At 42.0% G+C, this 21,389-nt stretch overlaps 1 long non-coding RNA gene across 2 annotated transcripts in view; it reads right to left on the bottom strand.

Moving 5' to 3' along the window:
• Positions 1-20,938, bottom strand: part of LOC142602396 (uncharacterized) — a 42,255-nt gene extending 21,317 nt beyond the window's left edge. The window contains exons 1-4 of one of the 2 annotated variants that reach the window (XR_012836194.1): positions 20,532-20,938; positions 18,389-18,439; positions 13,324-13,447; positions 10,326-10,496 (exon numbers count right to left, since the gene is read on the bottom strand). This is a non-coding gene — a long non-coding RNA (uncharacterized LOC142602396). Of the gene's footprint in view, positions 1-10,325; positions 10,497-13,323; positions 13,448-18,388; positions 18,440-19,238; positions 19,342-20,531 lie in introns of those variants that run through there. The other variant, XR_012836193.1, reaches the window with a different exon arrangement.
• Between the last annotated feature and the right edge of the window lie 451 nt (positions 20,939-21,389).

Raw genomic sequence — 21,389 nt, 5'->3', positions numbered from 1 at the left:
AACCATAGGGGAAAAGACAACATGAGATAAAAATAAATTTGGCTGCTGCAGATCCAAAATCAAGGGGAAAGTGTCAGGGCAGTGTTTTGCTTTGGGTTTTAGTGGAGACAAAATAACTGAAACTACTAGGAAAGATAACGTATGACTAAGAAAATTCCCTAAGCAATCAGAGGATGTGTTTTCAGCTTTTTTACATTTTAGTTTTATTTTCTCACAGCAATGAACTAGGATGAGATTGGAGTCCCATGACCAAGCTGGCGCAATTCGCGCACCCTACCTGGATAATCACGGATTGTAAATCATCATTTTATAAGAATTTAACTTTTCAGCTTCCAACATAATCAAACGTAGTGGTGAGGGGGCCACTAATCATGACAAAAAATATACTTCAGATTCTTTCTTGAAGTGCCAACTCCAATAAGTTCTCTGAGTGAAATTAAATGCACGCTCTTATTCCAAACCACAGTTTCCCCCTGGGATGGACGAATCTCAAGTGGGGGCTGAAAGGCCAGTTGTACCACAGCCCAGCGTTACACCCATTTTTGCAGTATTTTTTTTTAACTACTGCATGTAGCATAAATTGTATTCCAGCCCACTCAGTGACTGTGCTTTCCAGCATTGGTAATAAAAAAAGATGTCTTCATAGTTTCCACATTCCAGCACTAAGGAGTGGGCCAGTCCATATCTTCCCTCGGTTTCTCACAGTTCTGTGTTTGTTTGCTTTAAAGGCTTCTCTGCAAAGCTAAGGGCAGAAAAGAAAGAAGGATCTGGTGTGCCGCGTAAGTGACGGTTGGCGCCGAGTCTGAGAACAGTAACAAAGAGTCATTTTAGAGGAGAAATTAAAGTGGAAAAGACCTATTAGTCCGCGCACTTCACCTCCCTGCCAACGCGAGGTTGCTCCGCGGAGCGATGCTTTTTCGCAGGCTCAGCGCTGAGCGCTCTGCTCCCGCCACCAGCACGCTCCCACCCCGAAATCCCGCCGTCTGAGTGCAAAACGCAGCCCTCAACATCCCAACGCTTCAAATCCTCGAGGAGAGCGCCTCATCTCCTGAAGGAGGCTAGGCACCAAGCATCTCTGCTCCACGTGCTGCCCCGACCCGTCCTCCGGCAAAGGAGCCGGCCGCGGTGCCAGCATGCCAGCCGCTGCCCCGCTGCCCCACCGGCCAAAGCAAACATCACACCATGCAAATTTATAACAAAAAGCAGAGCAGAGGCCAAACACAATGCCCTCCTGGTGGGAGTAAGTGCGGAGACAAGACTTTTTTTCTTTTTTTCTTTTTCTGTCCTCCCCCTTCTTCTTCTTAGAAGGGAGGAGAAACATTTCTTGGCTCCTCACCGTGAAATATAGCACTGGCAAGGGAGAGGGAGCAAATCTAGGCACCGGCTTCAGCAGATATCGATCTCTGTGCACACTGAAGTGGACAGTGACCTTTGGCAACCTCGCCCCCAGCCAGAGAGTGGGGTCAGGGAAGACTGTGAGATGGAAAGAGACATTTTAGTCTCTTTTTAGCCTTGCAATCTCTGTCAGGGTATGAAATCCTGGAGAACATACACGTTCTGGCAACACAGGAGAGCCAGTGAAAGGCAAGCAAGTGCTGCAGCAGGGTGGGCAAACTGGAAGGAAAGGGTGGAGCGGGGTCAGGTTTGCCCATCCCAGTTCCCACATCATCTCCAGAAAGCTGATGGTATAGAAAGGAGCTAGAAAGGGTGAAGTCCTTTGCCTGTGGCATGAGTCAGATGTAGAGGCAGAAGACAACAGTGGAAGTGCAAATGGGCTCACACTATGTAAAAAAAAAAAAAAAAAAAAAAAAAAGAAGAAACAAAGAAAAAAAAGAGTAATTTCATGCTCTAACAATACTGGCACTCAGGAAAGATGCCTTTTCTGAAAGCTGTCGTGTGTTTAGGACTCCAGTATTCCCCTCCAGACACATCCATCCTCCATTCACAGGACTGATGGCCAACGCATTCACGGCTAACCCGGCGCATTCCTGATCTCTGGGACCCGCTCTGCGTGTGCAGAAGGACTTTTCACAATGCAGGCAGTTCATCTGCACACACTGTGGTCTTTGTCCAGGACTTCTCGATGTCAGGCATCCAAACTGGAGCTGCAGAAGTCCGGAAACAGCCCAGACAAACAGCCAAAACACTATTTCTCTGTACGCAGAATATTTTCAAGCAGAATAAGTGCACTTGGATTATCCGGGCTGGGTAGGGGAAGAACCTTAAAAGTCCACAATGAAAGCGTAGGGACCCAGCAGACAGGCCAGCTAGGCAATAAGTCTCCATATCAAATGATAATCATGGGTAGGAGAAACAAATCTGAATTTCCTAAGCGTAGAGAACACTCGCAGGGCTGGTGGAGACCGTACTTCCCATACGAAAGTGTTAACAAGCAGTGAAAGAACTGAAGCGCATCTAATTAAAAATGCATACCAAGGCATAAAGACAGAGTATAAGAGTAAACAAATGGCAGGGACCAGATTTGTTTGCAATAAATGAAGAGGAAAACACCACACTATGCAAACTCATCCAGCACGGAGGATACGGAGGGAGGCGAGCAGGCAAAGGCACCGCTCTGCAAAACCTCCCAAAACAGAGTACGAGGCAAGCGAAAAGCACGCGGCGTGCCCGAGCACTGCCGTGCAGGACAAAGGAGGGGAAGTGGTGCAGAGACACGGTCCTTGGTAGGAACATTTGCCGTTTCAAGACAGGTACCGCACTGCAATATGGTTAGACCAAAAGATGCTGCCAAGCAGAGCTCCAGCTCAGCATATGAACAGGCCATCACGGGACACAAAACAAAACAAAGCCGTATGGAAAAATGTACATTTCAATATTTCTGCTGTAAAATATCTAGGGAGAGGCAGAAAGATACCGAGTTGGGCCAGGAGGTTTGGGCTGTCCCCCCTGGGCATCTTAAAGGGCCACCTCTGGTTTACCAGCTGGATGCACGGAGCCCATGACTATTACCATGAGCAACACCACCTTATTTGCATTGAGTTTTCACAAATAAAAATAAGATGTACCATTAGAAGAGCTCTTGCAGCCAGGAAATACTGACACCCACCACAGCTAGCGTGTTAATCATTCCTGATTCTGAACAACGTCGGAAAATAAAGTCCAGCTGCTCTGCTAAGACTTGTGTGTGTCACACCTTTACCGCAAGGAAACAGTGGGTTCTGCGGAGCCGGCGGGGACCCGGGGACACTGCCAGCAGCTTGTCCCATCTTCCCCTGCCTCAGTCATGACGCCACCTTTCTTTCTTCAATAATTATATTTTTTTTTTTTTTTTTTTTTGTCCTGCAGCACTGAACAATAGTGAACACACTATTTCTCGGAAGCAGTGTTTGTTTGATTACTGCAGAGTACTGTCATCTGTTTGTTTTTTCAACACATGATAGGCCACTGTGTTCAGCCCCTTGGGATTCCCAGCCAAGCGCAGTTCCCATCCAAATGGGGATAAAAGTTCAATTTTATTTCACGGTTTTGTCTTCCTTACAACAAATCTTTTCTGACAGTGTTTTCTGACTGCTAAACTGATCTGTTTTGAGCAATTGATCTAAAACATCTGTCTGTGAGATTAAAAGCAACGCTGAAGGGATACTAGGACTCCACTCCGAAGGTGTGGAAGATTTTGAACGCGAAACTAGTGAGCAACAGGAGGAAACTTTTAGGCAAATGCGTGCACCGTGCTGCACGGATTTTGAGGCGTGCATCTTTCCCCGAAAGTTTTGCCAACTGCCACATAATACAGGAAGTCATGCTTCAAAATATTTAAGGTTGCATTTCTCACCATTTCCTTCTTATCTTTCATAAGACTTACATTTTAAAATGTCAACTTACATATGGGAATGTTTAATCTCAAGGATGCTGATCCATCAGGAAACTTTTAAAAATCTTCTCCAAAAGTTGTTTGGGTTTTTTTTTTTCTCCCCTCCCCTTCTCTCTCCTCTTAATGGGTTGCTTCTGTTTAGGTTGTACCTGCTTTTTCAGCTGAGATCACCCCCAGCCTCCAGCAGTTCTCCCCTTAAAGCAGAGGGAGAGGTGAAGGGACTTCTATACACCTTCTGTAATACAGCTGGAGGGGGAATATATACTGATATTTTAGTTTTCCAAGAAATACAATAAGATGATAAAACAGTAACTTTGATTTGGAACAGATTTAAACTGTGAAAGTTTGTGTGTAACGGGTGCACAGAGTGTTAGTTCTGTAGTAAGTCTGAATACCATTCCCAATGCTTGGCATTACTTTTTTGTTTAAATTCCATTGCTTACTCTTTTGCCATGTTACTATTTATTTTTAGTATATGTGTTCCTTACTGCCAATATAAATTCATTTAATATTAGGCATACAACAGTTTTCAATATCTTTCTGTTATTTGGCTGTGTAATTAGCTTCCTAAAATATGATTTATTTTAGTTGAGTTTAGTTTTGGCAAGGAAGCAGGGGGCATGGGGGGTTCTTCAGTGCAAGCACAAATTTACTACTGGCACCACTGCTATGAATGGCACGGAGACCAGCATCAGAAATCCATCTTATTCACAGAAAGGCCAAATGTACTGGGGATTAAGCATAGCCCCTCTCCATCCTCCCCTTCCTCATCGCCCTTGGCTACCCTCCAACACTTACCAGCTCAGGGACGGGACTGGGACTCATTGCTCAGTTCAGAAAAAGGGGCTATTAGGGAGTAGCACCAGTTCTGAGCGTGCGGGATTGTATCCAGGCAAAGTTTGTTCATTTCTTAATAATAATGTCACATCTTTCTAGGTCATTAATAAATAAAGGGTTTGGAGGGGTGATAGAAGGATTTTTCTTTTTTCTTTACTAAATGAAACTATTACTATAAAGACCTTACATAGTTTGCAGTAGCCTGTGGTATCAAAATAAACTCTGTTCTTTGGCCCCCACCTCATATAGTGCTTAAGAAGATGCTTAACTTTGAGAGTCATATTGACTCTCATAGAAATAAGAAAATGTTTTCCTGCCTTTCAGGAGGAACATATGTGCAAATGTCCAAAGATATTTAGACACCTGTGCACCTCGACTCCTGGAAATTATCGCCCTGATGGCAGTGGCAACGAAACACATCAGATTCTGCATATGGTAATTACAAGGGGGAATGGCCTGAAGCTGCAGGAGGGCAGATGGAGATGGGATGTGAGGCATAAATCCTTCCCTGTGAGGGTGCTGAGGCCCTGGCACAGGTTGCCCAGAGAAGCTGTGTCTGCCCCTGTCTCCCTGGCAGTGGTCAAGGCCAGGTTGGATGGGGCTTTGGGCAACCTGGGCTAGTGGAGGGTGTCCCTGCCCATGGCAGGGGGTGGGACTGGATGGGCTTTGAGGTCCCTTCCAACCCAAACCATTCTATAGTTCTATGATTTTATGATATTATAGAAGTTATTTTATCCACAGTTACTTTATGCCAAGCTATTTTTCTTCTTCAGAAAGCTGCTAATTACATCAGGAATAGACTAGGTACATCTTCCCCCATAATGCCAGCAGACCCAAAGCAGCACACAGAGCAGCCATCTTCAACAAGTCAAATTATTTAGATTCCCACCTTCAAGCTAAAGGACCATCTGTGCAGGTGTGACCAATCCTGGACACCAAACAAAAAGTCAATCTCACAAAAAAAATCCATCAGCAACGCCAAAAGCTATAATGAAATACATGCTATTTGCTATAACGAAACAAAAAGATGGTATAATGGTAGATACCTAGGCATAGATAGACAGCTATTCCAAATACCAATGCTAAATCAAGGCTTGTTTCTAGAACAGATCCAAGAGACCCTACTGGAATAGATTTTTTCCTGTGAATGTTTTTCTGTTTCTTCTGATTGTATTTACATCATACTGCATGATGTACTAAAATGCTTTGGCAGCCTCCTTGAGACAGCAAACAACAGAAGGAATACGTATGTAAAGCCCGCATGATTCCACTGCCATCCCTTTTCCACTCTGTACCTTAATGTCAACATTAAATAAGGAAAAAATCTGTATAGTGTTAAGACGGGGTTCCTGATCTGCCCAAGGATATGGTGGACGTGATGTGGATCTTAGGGTGCCCGCCTTTCCCTCTGTTTCCTCCTGTAATGAAACATTAATGAATGTAACCCTGTATCTTTTGAATTATTGATCTACATGCAAGACTGCAGTCCTGACCCCCCAAAAAAATCAGCACACATTGGTTTAAGATGGGATATGACCCTACCAAAGCCTTGCCTGCATTCAGGTCATCAGACCCTTCAGAAACAGGTGAGGTTTCACAAAGCCAGAGTGTCCCAGGACTGGGCTCACCTTTCCCGTGTGAAAAATGGGGTGTCACTCTGTGATGGCAGGGGAAACCCCGTCTCGTGCCTTTCCCCCGGTCAGGCTGAGAAATGGGGACACTGCACATCCTCTTACACCGCTCAGCTATGAAACTGGTGCGGGGCTTTGAATAATTAATGGGAACGACTAGCCTCGCCTGCTTACAGGAGTCATCAAGAGAGATTAGCTAGAAGCAAGTACTGATGCTCTTAAACTTCTTATGTCTACAGCTGGCCTTGTTTTTTTTTCCCCCCATTTCATTTAGCGCTAAATCCTCCAGGTGCTTACAGGGCAGAGCTGACATGAGCCGTAACGGGGGCTCATCCCCCGTGCCACCACAGAGCCAGATCCTGCTCAGGAGCTGCCCCGCCACAGGACTGCTCCCCACCTTGGCAGTAACCCCCACCTCAGTGGTATCAAGCTCAAGGTCCCTCAACTTTGCTCATCATGTCATTAAAAGGGCACAGGAGCTGCAGTCCCTCATACTGAATCATTTTAGCACCTCCGTTACCCTACATGGACTTAGAGTGCTGAGAGCACATTTGTATTTTTCTCCTGCTACTTTAGATTTATACAAAAAATGCCCCAATTTCCATCTATTTGCAACAGAATGTTGCCTGTCTTCTTGTTTTATCTTTTCAGCTTATGAAAAATAACATAGGACATGATCGCCACTAACGAGATGGCACATTCTATATAACTTTTCCCGCTGTGTTGTTTTATTTACCAGCTTTCAAATCCCTAACCTTCGTGTCTCCAACCTCCTTTTAAATGAAAGGATCCTCTTGTCTCTGTGAAGTTCCTATCATCTACACTGGTTTGCATGTTAAAGTTTCAGTATCCATTTAGTCAGTGACGGTTATTCTGCTTAATGACTCCTATACCCCTGTTAATACTGTTTTATCTGGCTCTAATATTTTAAGATCTTGTCTAATATTAATGCTAAATGCTAATATTAAAGATTTGCTACTAATATTTTAAGCTCTAGCTGCTAGTGTACTAATGTTTGGGGAGGTGCTTGGGAGTTCATTGTATCAGAAGGACTGCCGGGTAAATTTTAACATCCTTTATGACTACTGCACAGAAATCTAGGCAAAAAAAATACGGAATATAGGGACAGATTTTAGCAATCAATTTATGGAATATCCTGCCAGCAACGAGCTCAGAATCAGGCTGAATACATATACATGTGTGTGTGTGTGGGGGTGACACAAGAGTGTGTGTGTCTTCCTGCATCTCCCCAATAAACCAGAGAGACAACCAGCCAGAGCACGAGGCAGAGGTGGGGGATGTGGGCAGCATCTCCTCCATCGCGTTTAGCAAGTGCTGCCACTCCAGATGATGCTACCGGGACAGGGAAAAGAGGCGGCAGCCATTCCCCAGGAACCCCAAATTACAATTCCTCCAGTATTGCTATTTGACCATTTAGAGTATACACCTACAAAGATCCACGTTTATCTCCTGGCAATATAGCATCCTAAAAAATCTACAGGGGACTAGAAAAAAAAATAAAATTAAAAAAACCCCTTGTCTTAATATCAGTTTATTAACACAAACCTCTGCCACATGCAAAGGGAGAATATAATCCACTTCTCCTCTGAAGAACAATCTCTCCGCTAAAAATAAAATACAGTGCAACATTTATTTCACCACGGTTTAAGAGTTAATGAAAGATTTGCACCTGTACAGCTGTTGCAGACTGAAACTAGCTTGTGGAGCGAATGTGTTTTCTGGTTGAGACAGTTGTAAATGCCTTGAGTAAAAACACTGAGGACTGCTAATGGATAGGTTTATTTTAAAGCATGCCATCTGCTATCAATCATAGAGAAGTATAGGAAGCAAGTTTGGCTGTGTTCCCTTCTTGTGAGCCTGATAAAGATAGGGCTGTGGTACTCTGGAACATTTAGTACTCAAGAGAATAAAACATCAAACCTACTCAGCAGCTCCACTAACAATAATAAAAATGCCTCTGCCTAAAGGTGACATTCTGAATTTACGATTATTTGTGTCTATAAAGTGTATTCTTTGGCTCCTGACTCATTCTGACTGTCTCACTACAAGAACAATACATTAAGCCTGCCTGAAGTAAATGGAAATCCTATCCTTTTATTAAACCAGCAGCCAGTACCTGAGATGTTCTAATGCCCTGTAGGACCCAAAGAAGGTTTTCTGCTTTAAGTGTTAATTCTTTTGGTAGGATTAAAGTCAACTGCAGAGAAAATGCTGATTTTGTGCACTCAGAACTAAGCCCTTCTTCAGGTAAATGTAATTTTAAAAGAAGAAGAATAAAAACAAGAAAACCCAAGGCAGATTCTGAATATGCAAATGATCACAAAACCAAGGCTACAAAAATTGTAATTCACCCCGATAGCTCATATTTTATGCTACTTTGCATTTGATACAGGAAAAACTTACGCTGTAAGAACCTGCCCAGGAAAACCATGCACAAAATGTCCAAAAGGTGTGTGCCAATCTTCCCTCCTCGCAGCACACTTCGCATGTGCTGAGATTCTCCAGAAGTGAATCCAGGGATTTATTTTTTATTTTTTTCTCTTTTTTTTCCGACACCACATTTTCCTCAGAAAAGGCAGTTGGAGGATGCAGAGCTACTTCCCCGAGATACGCAAGCATTTGGTGAACTTCAGAGGTATGAATCATTCCCCTGGCTAACGCCACGTCCCTCTTCTCTCATTTGCCCTCTGGTACCCCACTGATCAGGGGCTCTCGAGCCCGCCTGCTTAAAAATAATTAAATATATAATGCTTCCTGGCAAATTCACCAGATATAAAAAACACTTAGCAATGAAGCACTCTGTATCTGATAACATTAGTCTCCTACCTCCTATCTGCAGCTTAACAAAATTCCCTTGCAAGTCTGCTGCTGGTGGAAAGCATTGCTGTGGAAGCTTGGGGAAAACCCACCTGGTGATCAAGCTCATGAGCCTAATTAAAGTTAATAGAGAAATTAAAAGTGGGTAAAAATTGGAACAGCAGCGTGGAGGAAAAAAAAAAAAATAAAGTGAGCACTAGGAATAGAAGAAAGATAAAAAGCAATGGGGAAAGTGAGCTTTCCTTTGAAGTCTGCTCTGGAAAGTGAAGGTGATTTCTTCCAATGCCCCCCATGCCCTAAATGCTTTACACAGCGGGCCGTAGGTCCAAGCAGAAAAACAGAAAGCAGAGGATTAGGTTCTCAATATTAAACCAAGGTTGCTTCTCTTCTGTATTCACCGGTTTGGTCCTCATGATCTTAACTGTCTCTAAAGCCCGTGGTCAAATGACCACTGATTTCAAAGTATAAATTCAATCCCCTTATCTGGGAACCAAAAGAATTGAGAAATAAGTTCCTCGGTAAGGGTCAAAACTAGCAGGTACTTGAAATGAATAAAGTGAAAGATTACAAAAAAATTAGGAGACTCTAGAGACAAAGGTACAGAAGGTTGTTCCAAGGGGAGATGGATTAGCTCTCAGCAAGATGGGAGCATACTGCATGGTCACTTGGCTGCAGAAACATCAAAATACTGGAAACAATGCAGGAATATATGAAAACAAAGCTTAAGAAAAGCCGATCAAAAGCAGTTATCAAGACTTTCATGCTCAGAAACACTGGGGGGATATCTCCCTGGAGGTGCTCCTCACCTTTTGGTGAGGATTTCCAAATAACACCCTTTGCTCAAGAGTAACACCCCATCTCATAAGGAAAGAAACATCAATGACCATCTCTCGTTACTGAAGTCTGCACCAAAACCTCGCAGTTATGTGCTTCACGGAGAGGAACAGTAAGTCACATACAGGCACATCATAACACTGAGGTCTCAGACCAGTCATGACCATTACAACCCCCAGGAAAAAAATGTTCTGCAAAGCTCGATTTATCAAAAAAATTTTAACAGTATTGAATTTTTCACAAAGAGTTATCTGTTCTCCAAAAGTGTTGTTGGCAGGATTTATTTTCTTTTACGTCTAGGATGAGGCTTTTGGATAGCAGGAGGGAAGAGAGAGGATTTGATCCAGACTCACCCGTGGCCTGATGGTCCCACGTCTGGGACTGGGGGGAGGTCCAGCTTCAAATCCCAGCTCTGAACTGCCCACATTGAAGACACCATCCATCAGGGAAGATGCTCTCCGTAGCCTTTGTCCATAACATTTTGCATGCAAAAAAATAATTCCCGAGGTTTTATTTTGTCTCTCCTGAGAAAAAGAAACAAATTAAAAGGCTTGAATATTTTTCATGGCTTCTTGTTTGTGGCCAGCCCTAACCACCACACTGACCAGAGGTTCAAAGGCACGCTGTTCCTACCAGAGCTGATACCGTGAACTCTCCAAGTATTGCATGAACTTAATATGTGTATTAAAGAATGAGCCTAAAAAGAACACAGTACATTTTCACATGAAAGCTTGCAAGCTCAGAGCAGCTTGCTCACCAGAGTTCAAGTCCCTGGCACGCAGTTCATTGCAGCTCTAATGAAAAAGCACAATGATTGGGCCTGCGTCGCTAAGATTAGACATTAGTGGCCGTATCAAGAAGAGAAATACCTGCAGATTAGCACAGCAATTTGCTGCTCTAAATCTGAACCTTCTAATCTCTCTTTTTTTTTTAAAGTAAGTAGCAGCCCATGAATATGGGAAAAGAATTAAAACTACATTTACTAAGTGATTTCTAAAATACTTCGGCATGTGTTTTAGAAAACGGACAAGTCATTAAAATATAGTTAATAAACATTATTCAGAACTCATTGCCTAAGATTAACACTGCTTTAAAATCACAGGCATTATTGGTTCAGTCAATGTACTGCTGCAGGAGTAACTCGGACTAGCGCTCACGCCCTCTTTAATAAAGTACATGATGGGCAACGCAGACTTTACCTTGCATTTGTATTTTCTAACTGCAAAAAACATTTCAGCAAAATTTGCAAAAGACTTTAAAACTTTGCATCCTGACAGGTGAGAGCATGCACAGGAATTGCTGTGCAGTGGCGTCTGGGAGGAGGAAGAGCCACCCTTCCACCAGCGGAGTACTGAGAAGCATCTCCTCCCGAATGGGGCAGCTTACTAGAACCAGACAGAGCACAGCCTATAAAAGTAACGCCTGTGTTCAGGTGTTTGGAACAAGAACCACAGTTTGGTTGGGCCTGAATATCCTCTCAGCAGCAAAGGCACGGGATCCAGCTGAACGGCCAGTTTTTCCTAGCATTCATCCCCAGCCTAACAAACGTGTACCCTGCGCTGGCTGATGCCACCCACCAAGGATATCCTAAACCTGACTTAAAATAAGAGTTTGCAATATCAGCCTTCCTGGTAGAAGTAACTACATCTTTCAGATGTGTTGGCATGTGCCAAGTACAGCTGACTGACATGTTATGAAAGGCTGAAGTTAGAAAATAGCGGGAGTAAATGCCGGGGACGGCAGGCAGAGTGCTTGGCTCCGTGGGATTACTGAACACCCAGAGCGGCAGGGCTCCTGCCGAGCCAAACCCTCCCGGTTGGAGACTGGAAACATAGGTACAAAACATGGAAGGATTCAAGTGAAAGCAAGGGGTAACGGGGGTTGGGGGGGTTGGGGAGGAGGGGGAGAAGAAGAAAAAGAAAAAGGTAGCACTTTTTATCAGTGACCATTCCCAAAGCACTTGAGATTGAGAGCCATTTTCAATCAAACCAAGGAGAAAACCATCATACATGACTTTCACTGATGACAACTTTTTAAAATTTATTATGTGACTATCAAGAAATTTCCCCTTTTAGAAGCTCTGCCCTGAGCCAGCTGGAGCTGACTGCTTTTTCTAAACATAATTTATGCAACCACGATCAGCTCAGGCACCGCAGGTGAAGCACACTCGTGCACAGCTCCCAGCTCCGAAGTACTGCCCATGACCAGCAGCCACCAGGAGACCCTGTCCCTGCTGCAGAGTGTGGCGAGCTGGTTTTGCTCCTGGTTTGATGGTGGGGAAGGATTTGGTGAGAGTATTGCTGTTTTGAAAAGGGGTTGATCAGGCTCTCTTTGTATGACATACCTTCACCCTTCTAGGGTTTTTTTCCTATCCTAGTACATACACTGCAGTTCAAAATATGACAGGAGAGGGCTGAAACTGAGAAGGGAGTCAATGTATTTTTAAAATGAAAACATTACTATTCATAGCTAGCTTAGTAATGTAGTTAAAAGAAAAAAAAAAATCATGGTCTAATCGAAATTGTGTCCGTCTAAGTTAAGCTAAGCTAAACATTTGCAAATGCTCTTAATGACCATTTTTAACCACTTGCAGGATTTAATGGGCAACTTTCTTTTGTTCTTTTTTTCTAATAATAAACTATTTCATATTCAGAGATATCTGTAACCTGATGGATGGCTTTGATTTATGACATCTCTCAGACATCAGAATTCTGGATTTGAAAGCCAAACCACGAGGGAGATCCAGATCTTCCAAGTGGTTTTATTTTTCAGTCTTTTAAAATGATTTGGAGTTCAAAGTCTCTCGTCCATTCTCCTTTCATACTGCTACTTATATAGGAGTAAGAATAATACTTTGCACCAGACTAAGATCATTTGAATGATACCAGCAAAATTAGGCTTGAAGGTTCTTGTGAGACAGGTATGATTAAACCCATTTTGCCTACTCTGAGCCAGGTTGCCATATTTTGGGGCTGCAGGTGTGTTAAGCTCCTAGAAACACCATAAACTTGCCCATCTTCTCCTTGTGGGACAGCATTTTTGCTCCACAGGGCTGAGCAGAGCACAGCAAAGCAAAGCACGCCGCCCGCTCCTGTGCACTGCACCCCGTTAAAAGCATTAATTGGACAACGCTGACACGAGGTGAAGCTGGAGATGAGCATATACAATGAGAAAGTTGCAAAGAGCAGGTTGCCCGTTCCCAGGGCAAGCGCTGCCAACATCAGCAGAGCAGCCCCGGGAAGGGGAGCGGAGCAGGAGAAGGAGCTGTGAGTAGGAAGCAGCCTCCGCACCTCCCTGGCTTAGGTCAGAGATGCTTCAGCAAAAGAAGAGTCTGAGATAGGTGATACACACGTGAGGATACTGGGGTTGGTCAGGGCCTCCTTGGAGCTAGCTAGTCCACTGGCAGGACATCTTGAAGCAGCAGGGACATTTTGAGGCTGCGAGCAACTGTCCTGAAGACTGCAAGGAAAATAACCTATTTAAAAAGAAAAAAAAAAAAAAAATCCTTAAGAAACTTAGAAGTGCAGATCAAGGTTTTGTTTTTTCCTTAGCCCAGTGGTGAAGGAAAACTGTTGTCAGAAATACAAGTATTTAAGCAGTCTGTGACAGCAAGGAAGCAAATGACTACTTTTGCCAGTGACCGAGGAGAGCTCAACTGCTCGCTGCAAGCCAGAGGGATTTGCATCCAGCCCAGAGCTGGAAACGCTCTCTGGAGCAGAAATCCCTCTCCTCGGCCTCCCCAGCGCCTGTCGCATCAGGCATGGACCAAACCTCGAAGCTCCGGATCACACGAGTCCATTCCCACCTGGATCTCTGCCACCTGGTCCCACACGGTGTGTGGCAGGAGGGGGACCCACTCGACGTGGGGCTGAGCCACCGTCCCCTGCCGCCTTCTGCATCACAGCTTCCAGCAGATGAAAACAAGCCATCAGTGCATAAATATGTGAAAATATTTATCGCCCACTCCTAGCCATGTTGAAAAGAAACCTGTTGTGGTTAAATGACTCGGTCAGTTCTTTAGGGATTTTCCGAAGTTTCCTATAAAAAGAAATCTGTGGGAAATGAATGATTGCATAATCACTAACACATGCCAATTCATATAAGCCTATTATCTTTTATGGCATTTTGTACTCTATTGTCCTTAGTCTAGTGAATTGCTATCTTACAATTCTTTTCCCTATTAAATTATTTACACATTTTTCTCTCTCTGACCCTTTTGCATCAGTCAGATACGTAGCATCCACGTTAGGAAAGAAGGCAAAGACAAAGGGTCCCTTCTTCTTTTCCCATATTATGTGTTTTCCACCTTCACAGTGATATCCAAACAACAGTCTCCTTGAGAATGGGAAGGACCTTTTCTTCTAGTGAGATGAGGCAACAATATTAGCTGTGTCTTGACGCCACAAAAGATTTTTTTTTTTCTTAAGGAATATGCATTTTTACAGAGGCTTGCTAAGGTGTCTGATAGAAATGGCCAGCATTCATAGTTTTAAAATTACATAGTGCCTTGAATAAGCTGAAAGTTGCCTACAGGTCATCTAAGCGATTCTTAGAAATAAACCCCAAGCGTCTTGGAAGTCTTAATTACACTGTATTTCAGTTGGATTTAGGTCACTAAAACACAGACTTTAATAGGAATTTCAGACCTTTAAAAGCCTTTTGGTTTTGGCTTTTAGGAGCCTGATGTTGCCTGAAAACCAACCAGGATTTCACCTTTAGAGTTAACATTTAATCACGTTTTCAGTGGGGTTTTTCAGTTTTACAGTCTTCCCAAACACAACTGATTAAGAACTGTATGAATCATGGCCAAGTAGTCACCTTTCTAAAAGGTGTGGCCGCCAGCATCGCTGCATTTTTAAATAAGGGAAAAGTAGAGAGAAGACTTGTGTGGCAGAGGAGCTACAACCCTTTTTTATTGAAACGACCTAGATACTGAGAGCAGTTATCTTGACTGCTCCTAACCACAGAGCTTTAGGACCAGGGAAGAGCTCAAATTAGCTGCAACAATCTTTAGATTAAACTAGAGGTAACCCTCTGTAATCTTAATTGCACGGCAAAAATGGGTCCTATGGACGTGTATGCAGAGAATAAATGAGCTATAGGGTCGCTGAGCAAAGCTCCTAGTCCTCATTACGTGGTAGGATAATCGTTCTTTGGCTATACCACTCTTATTTCTGCATTGCAGATGGGTACAGTTCTTCAGAGCAGATTGATGTGATTTACCCCAGAAATGCTACAGGAAAGCAGAAGGGCTGGGGAAAAACCTCATGTCTCCCGAACACCGCAACAGTCCATCTCCCACGTACCGCCCGTACCGAGGGGTTCAGACACTTCAGCAGGGCAGGGCTATTTCATCTCTGGAAAAGTAGCAGATTTGAAAGTGTAGCCTAGAGCTTAGTTTGGACGTCAACGGAGATCAGACCTGGCGATGCCGAAGACAAGGAAGCAGGCAAGCAATGATCAATTACTGCATGACAGTGTGGACAGGAGAAATTTCTATTGTTACACAACATCCTCCCAAACATGCAAACCCTAGGTATTCATGCAGCAACTCAAACAATTGCAACAAAAATGGACTGCAGCTTTGTCCTCTCTTTTGCTGTTCTTGAAACATTAATGTCTTAGACTCTATCTCCCTCTGAACAGGGAAGCAATGGCCAGCAGCTTCCCCTTTTACCAGATGTATTTAAGAAGGCCTACCAACCCCACCAAGTCAACTACTCTTCATTTACCTCTGACTCCCAGCAAGCAAGTCCAGAAAAGCTCGGTATCAAGAGCAAAACCCTGCCAGGCCAACAAACAAGTCCTGTAAACCATGTCATCTTTTCCAGAAAAAACCTTTTTCCTACATGAGCTGGCTTTTACAAAGATACTCACTTCAGTCCTCCTGTGCTATTCCATTTATTTTTTCTTTAATGTACACATTTCTGAATGTTGCATTTTCTTTTAATTAGAAAGAATTTGTAAAACTATTTGCCAGCACTCATACCCTGCAAACATTTGCTTGTTGTCAAGGGCTCCTGGGACCTCCAGCACCTGTCATCCTCTGCCAACATGAACCTGTTCATATGGGCAGGTCTCCAGAAAATATTATGGATAGCTATAAAGTGCACCCATCTTAAATCATTATTTCTCTGATATGCATCAGGGGTTCAGATAAGAGGATCTATTCACTTTTGTTCCTCCTCCAGTGCCTGTATCTTCTTTTCTTGATTCTCCCTTCAAAAATAGATTTACTCATATTTCTACGGGTCTTGTGAGAGCTACTTTGGTTCTACCCCTTCCCATTAGCTAGTTGACCAAACTATTCAGTCCATTGGTAACATTTTAAAGCATTTTATCAGCCTGTATAATTTTATAATCATTTTGTTATTTTCACTTAAAAAAAAAAGTAACTGATCAGACACCTAATGCTACTTAAGTGCACATAGATTTTTTTGTGGTTGAATAATAACATCTGTTTTGATTTTCCAGCCACAAAAGTGCGTTTAATCTGGCCTTCCTTTATTTGAACTTTTCACATCTGCTCAGGCCTGCTTCCCATAAACTAAATACCAGATCCTTTCACAATGTAGGAAATTTACCTGCACCAGTTGTTGTCCCAGCTCCAAAGACTTCTTTATGGGAGCCAGATAAAAATGTCAAAAGACTAATAAATATAGTCTTAGTGCACTGTATATTTATTAAATGTTACTATTTATTTTCTCAGTCCCAAATGGTTGGTATTCACTGGCCTAATCCCACAAAACTTATTTTCATGAATAAACTCATTTACTTTTATTGAATAAACTATAAGTTATAGGACGGTGCCCCATATTCCACACAAAATTTAGAGATAAACTTGTGCACGATACATTACAACATCAGTTACAAATTCAGTCAATCAGAAATTATAGGGATGGTCACATGCACTGTGCTTTCAGCAAATAAAAGAAGTCATAAGGGGGATTTCATATGCCATTTTCAGGGTTATCTCCAAAGACTTGGTAGCAGATTATGAAGTTTGACTTATTCTGATCTCTTCAGAGGTGAGCAAAGGAAAACAACCCTCATCAGAAACACTTTTTTTTTTTTTCCCCCCAATTAGCATTTATTTTCTAACTGTAGTTAAAATCCTAAAACTTAAATATGTTTAGTTTAAAAAAAAAAAAAAAAGAAAATGAAATGAAAATGGGAGTGAGGGATGTGAAACTTCAGCTGAAACAAAACGGGCTGAGGGGTTTTGCCACTCACACCACCAGGACAGGAAACACATCCTGGGTATCAGGGAAATGTTAAGGATCATTCTTTAAACTCAGAGCTAAATTACAGAAGAATTTTGCTCTGCTGATGTTATCAGGAAGATATGCAAAAAACCACCCTCTCATCAGCCTTTCCATAATATCTTCATCTATTCAGCATTTCTTTCCACTATTAGAGAGATATATCTGGAGAACTCCTACGTCCCCGGGCCCCATGCAGCTGAGGTTGTGTCTGCAGCAAAACTGCAATATTAGGCCACTTTTCTCAGACAGATAACTCAGCAGATAGCTCTTCAAAGCAAAGGAGACCGCAGTTTGCAAAGCAGCTAAGCATCCAGGTTTTCCTTTTCTCAGGGTACCAAGAGCTCCTCTTCTCTTCAAAGTCTCCTACCTCTGTCGTAGTGAGCCAACAAGGTTTCGGTCTTTTACGTTGTTTTGAATCTTTAATAAAACTTAGGCTCTATGATTTGGCAATCTCGTTAAATATAGCTTTATCAAGCCCAAACACCCACCAGCACCAGTGTCTTAAATAGACGTGAGATGGGAAAGTACAATGAGTTCCACAGCAGCTTTGGTAACAGTGGGAGAGAAAAGGCAATATCTATGCGTTGCCCTTGATTTACACCTTGATTTTTCCCTTCTACACAAAGGATTGAAACTGCGTCATGATGGAACAGTTGTGAGAATCACAAAGAACTTAACAAGTCAGAAATGGATTAAAAAGCACTTTATGGCTTGTTAAAGAAATCCCCCTGTTCCTCAGAAGCATTTTTAGCATCTTATTAGTGGTATTTGATCTGACTAACATATTGACTAGTCATTTGAATAGGAGATGAATCCTTTTTGATGGACCACAAAGGGAGTATAAATTCAAATGAGGCATTTCTCCAAATTTTTATTTTAGTATAACCCCAAAGAGCCAATAACATCTGTAAAGGTTTTTTTCTGTGCCCCGCAAAAGACTATCCTAATGATCTTTTAAATCATGCATCTTTTTCTTCCTTAAAAGTAATCCTTGCATTTGTATTTAACTCGGATAATAGTGAGTTGGAAGTTCTCTTTTACCTGCTTTCTGAAATGCAGGTAAAATGTATATATTTGGCCTAAGAAAACACTCTAAGCCAATAACTTCAACATTTTTTCTTAAACTGTCTGTCATGGAACCAGTACTTTACCTTCAGTTGAATTCACCGTCAATGTCTCTCTCGTACAAAGTAGTTCGGAATCTGACAAATGAAAAATAAGAGTGACATATCAGAGAAATATGCAAAAAGCCTCAGTTCTTTCAGTTGATTTCTGATCTGAAATGGTTTTCATCTATTCAAACTACACTGTGCAAGACTAGTTGCAGTGTCACCAATATGGACACCAATACAGAGTTAGTGGGCAGACCCACAATTGTCTTCCATTTGGCAAAAGCCAGAAAACTTGCTTCTAGTCATTTTTGAGCAGTTTTATGTCATCTAAGATTTTGCACTTAGGAATAAGTTGGAGACCTCCAGCTCATTTTGAAAACAGCAATTTATAGCTACACAGACATTATGATTTTACAATGTTTTGATAGTTACGCCTTCACTATCCACATGGAACATTTAAAAACGGATTAGAATCCATTAATCTCGGAAATATGAGAGATTTGTAGCCTAAAGAGGAACTCAGAGCATTTGCAGTCTAAGTCTCTTTCTGCAGCTAGGTGTACAGTTTTAAGGTATTGCATCCTATTCTAGGAACAGGTCAAGAATTATACATAGAAAACCATATTGTGGTAAAAGAATTATTTTTTAATAATATCTGGTGAGAGTACCGGATTATAAATCAAGGATCTGAGTACTTTGTCATAGGTACTCTTATTGACCTTGGACAAGTATTTAGGTTGGAAACCATTTTAGGCAGTTCCTGTCTCTTGTTGTAATCTCCAGCAGCACTTGGTGCATTGGATCCCCACACGCAATTTCATCCTTCAGGCACAACAATAATCACAGCCTCCTGCTTCATTAAAAGTCTTTCATTTTAAAATTTAAATACCTTAAAGTTGGAGATCAGGTCAAATCAAATCTGTATATTTTTTCCACACCTATGCCTTGAAATATGGGGGACATTGACTCAACCCAGACCTTTGCAGTAGGCTGTTAATTCTACCAGAGCCTGACCTCAGATGCTTGGATCAAATATGCCTACAATCTGATGAATGTCAGGTCCAAATCCAAATCTGGATCCCAAACTTGCGGTATGGGCCCATCTGTACTTGAAAGCAACATTTTAAAGAAAGAGGAAAGCAAAGATCATGAAAATCTCTATTTGAATACCGCATACAACAGATTTATGAACCGAAGCAACTACTTTTTTTCCTGTGTAAAATCAAAACTACCACAGGATTTCCCGTCCATACATACCATATGCTTTTTCCAACTTTGTTTAAAATTCTTAGTGTCCCAATATTCTGAAACTTTTGAGCATCTACTGTTTTTCTGCAAGCTTTATCTACTCTGAAAACTAGGCTATCAGCAAGAATTAATTTTTGTATAGAAAAAGTGATTTTATCTATTTACTTTTGCAGTATGGTTATGACTGGTGAAAGCACCGTACACAACGAAACCCCTGGGTAACAGCCTGAAATATGATTAATTTTCTTAAATGACAAGCGTTGTTTATTTCAGCGTAGCTGACTGTATACATTGGGTCAAGACGCATGCAAAGCCTAGTGCTGCAAACTGCCAGTGCACGCCGTGCAGGATCTTCTGAGGGCACTCTTCATTGAGAGAACAGTCAGAAGCGTGTCAAGTAAAACACCAACAACACTAAAGGAAACATATAAATGTTTGCAAATTCGTTTTAGGGATTAATGACCCTACATATAAGAATTGACATTTCCAGGACAAATCAGTTCTTTATCCTACAAATATTTCAGCAGTTTTTGCTTACACCAAAGCAAAGGCAAATTTTTCCCTCTTCAGATCAAACGAGACCTAAAATCTGGGAAGATTTAACAGTAGAATAAAAACAATGGGGAATGTAAATGTTAACCATCTGCAATTGTCATTACTGATATTTCTTATTATGTGATATCTCTATCGATATCTTATTATGTGATATCTCTATCAATGGCATTATATTTTTACTTTTGTTATCTCTCACAACTTTTCAATCTATTACGGTTAATCATTGATAAACAAACACTTTGACTGACTTAAAAAGTGGCAATCATCTCATCTAAATTTAACCGTGTAAAAGTCAAACACCTACTCTAAGCTACTCGTGAAGGCTCCTTCTATAGATAGTGGTGACAGATTGGCATTTTCAGAGAGAGACTTATCCTACCTGTCTTACACACTTGTTTTAAGATGGGATTAATCACCCTCTGGAAGTGCTTTCTTCTTTTTCTTTCCTTGGACTGACTTCAGTAAAAAAGCAACACACCTGTTTTGTTAAAAAGGAAAAAAAAAAAGAAAAAAAAAAAACAAAAACCAAGATATAATTTCAGGCCTTGATCTTGAATCCACAAAGGTATTTACCCCCAAAAGTACAATTCCTCTAGGATGCAGAAAGTCTCCTCCTAAAGCCAGATGGGAAGAAGGAAGGTGGAGAGAGACAGGAGCACAGCCAGTCTTTATAATTACGCTTGTCACCTGCTCCAACTCTCCGCCTTCAGGGCTGGTGAGAAGCAATGCTAAGGAGAAACAAGGCACAAGGGACTATCAGACTTTTTTACCCTGTGTTGCTTTATCCACAGAAACCATGGGGATTGCCATAGTTTCACTCTCGGTGGAATTCCAGTGACAGAAACATTTTCCAGGCTTTGGCAGGAGAAGGGGACTGGCCCATAGCTACTCTCCTTCAGCAGAAGCAAAGCAAAACCAGCATCTCTCTTTTTCACATGAGATCAGCTCCAGCCCAACACAGAGAAGGACCACACACCAACCATTGCTTCAGGACATGAGCCTTAGGAGTAAATTCAACGGAAACTTCTAATACCCTTAAAATCACTCAAATGAAAAGATGCTGATGCTGATGAGGGAAGAAACATTCTTCTTGGCGTCTCTCCATTTTAAATTCTGCTATAGTGACAGTATCTGGATTAGACTCCAGGACAGTATTTCTGAAACAGCAGGAACCCTGCTTACTGCATCAGTTTTAAATTATAAGCCTTCCAAAGATGTCAACACCACTTTCCTGGAG

Source organism: Balearica regulorum, chromosome 6, assembly GCF_011004875.1.
Source record: "Balearica regulorum gibbericeps isolate bBalReg1 chromosome 6, bBalReg1.pri, whole genome shotgun sequence".
NCBI classification, from domain to species: domain Eukaryota; kingdom Metazoa; phylum Chordata; class Aves; order Gruiformes; family Gruidae; genus Balearica; species Balearica regulorum.
Note: the sequence above shows the minus strand (reverse complement) of the source record. Positions and strands in the feature narration are given on the sequence as shown.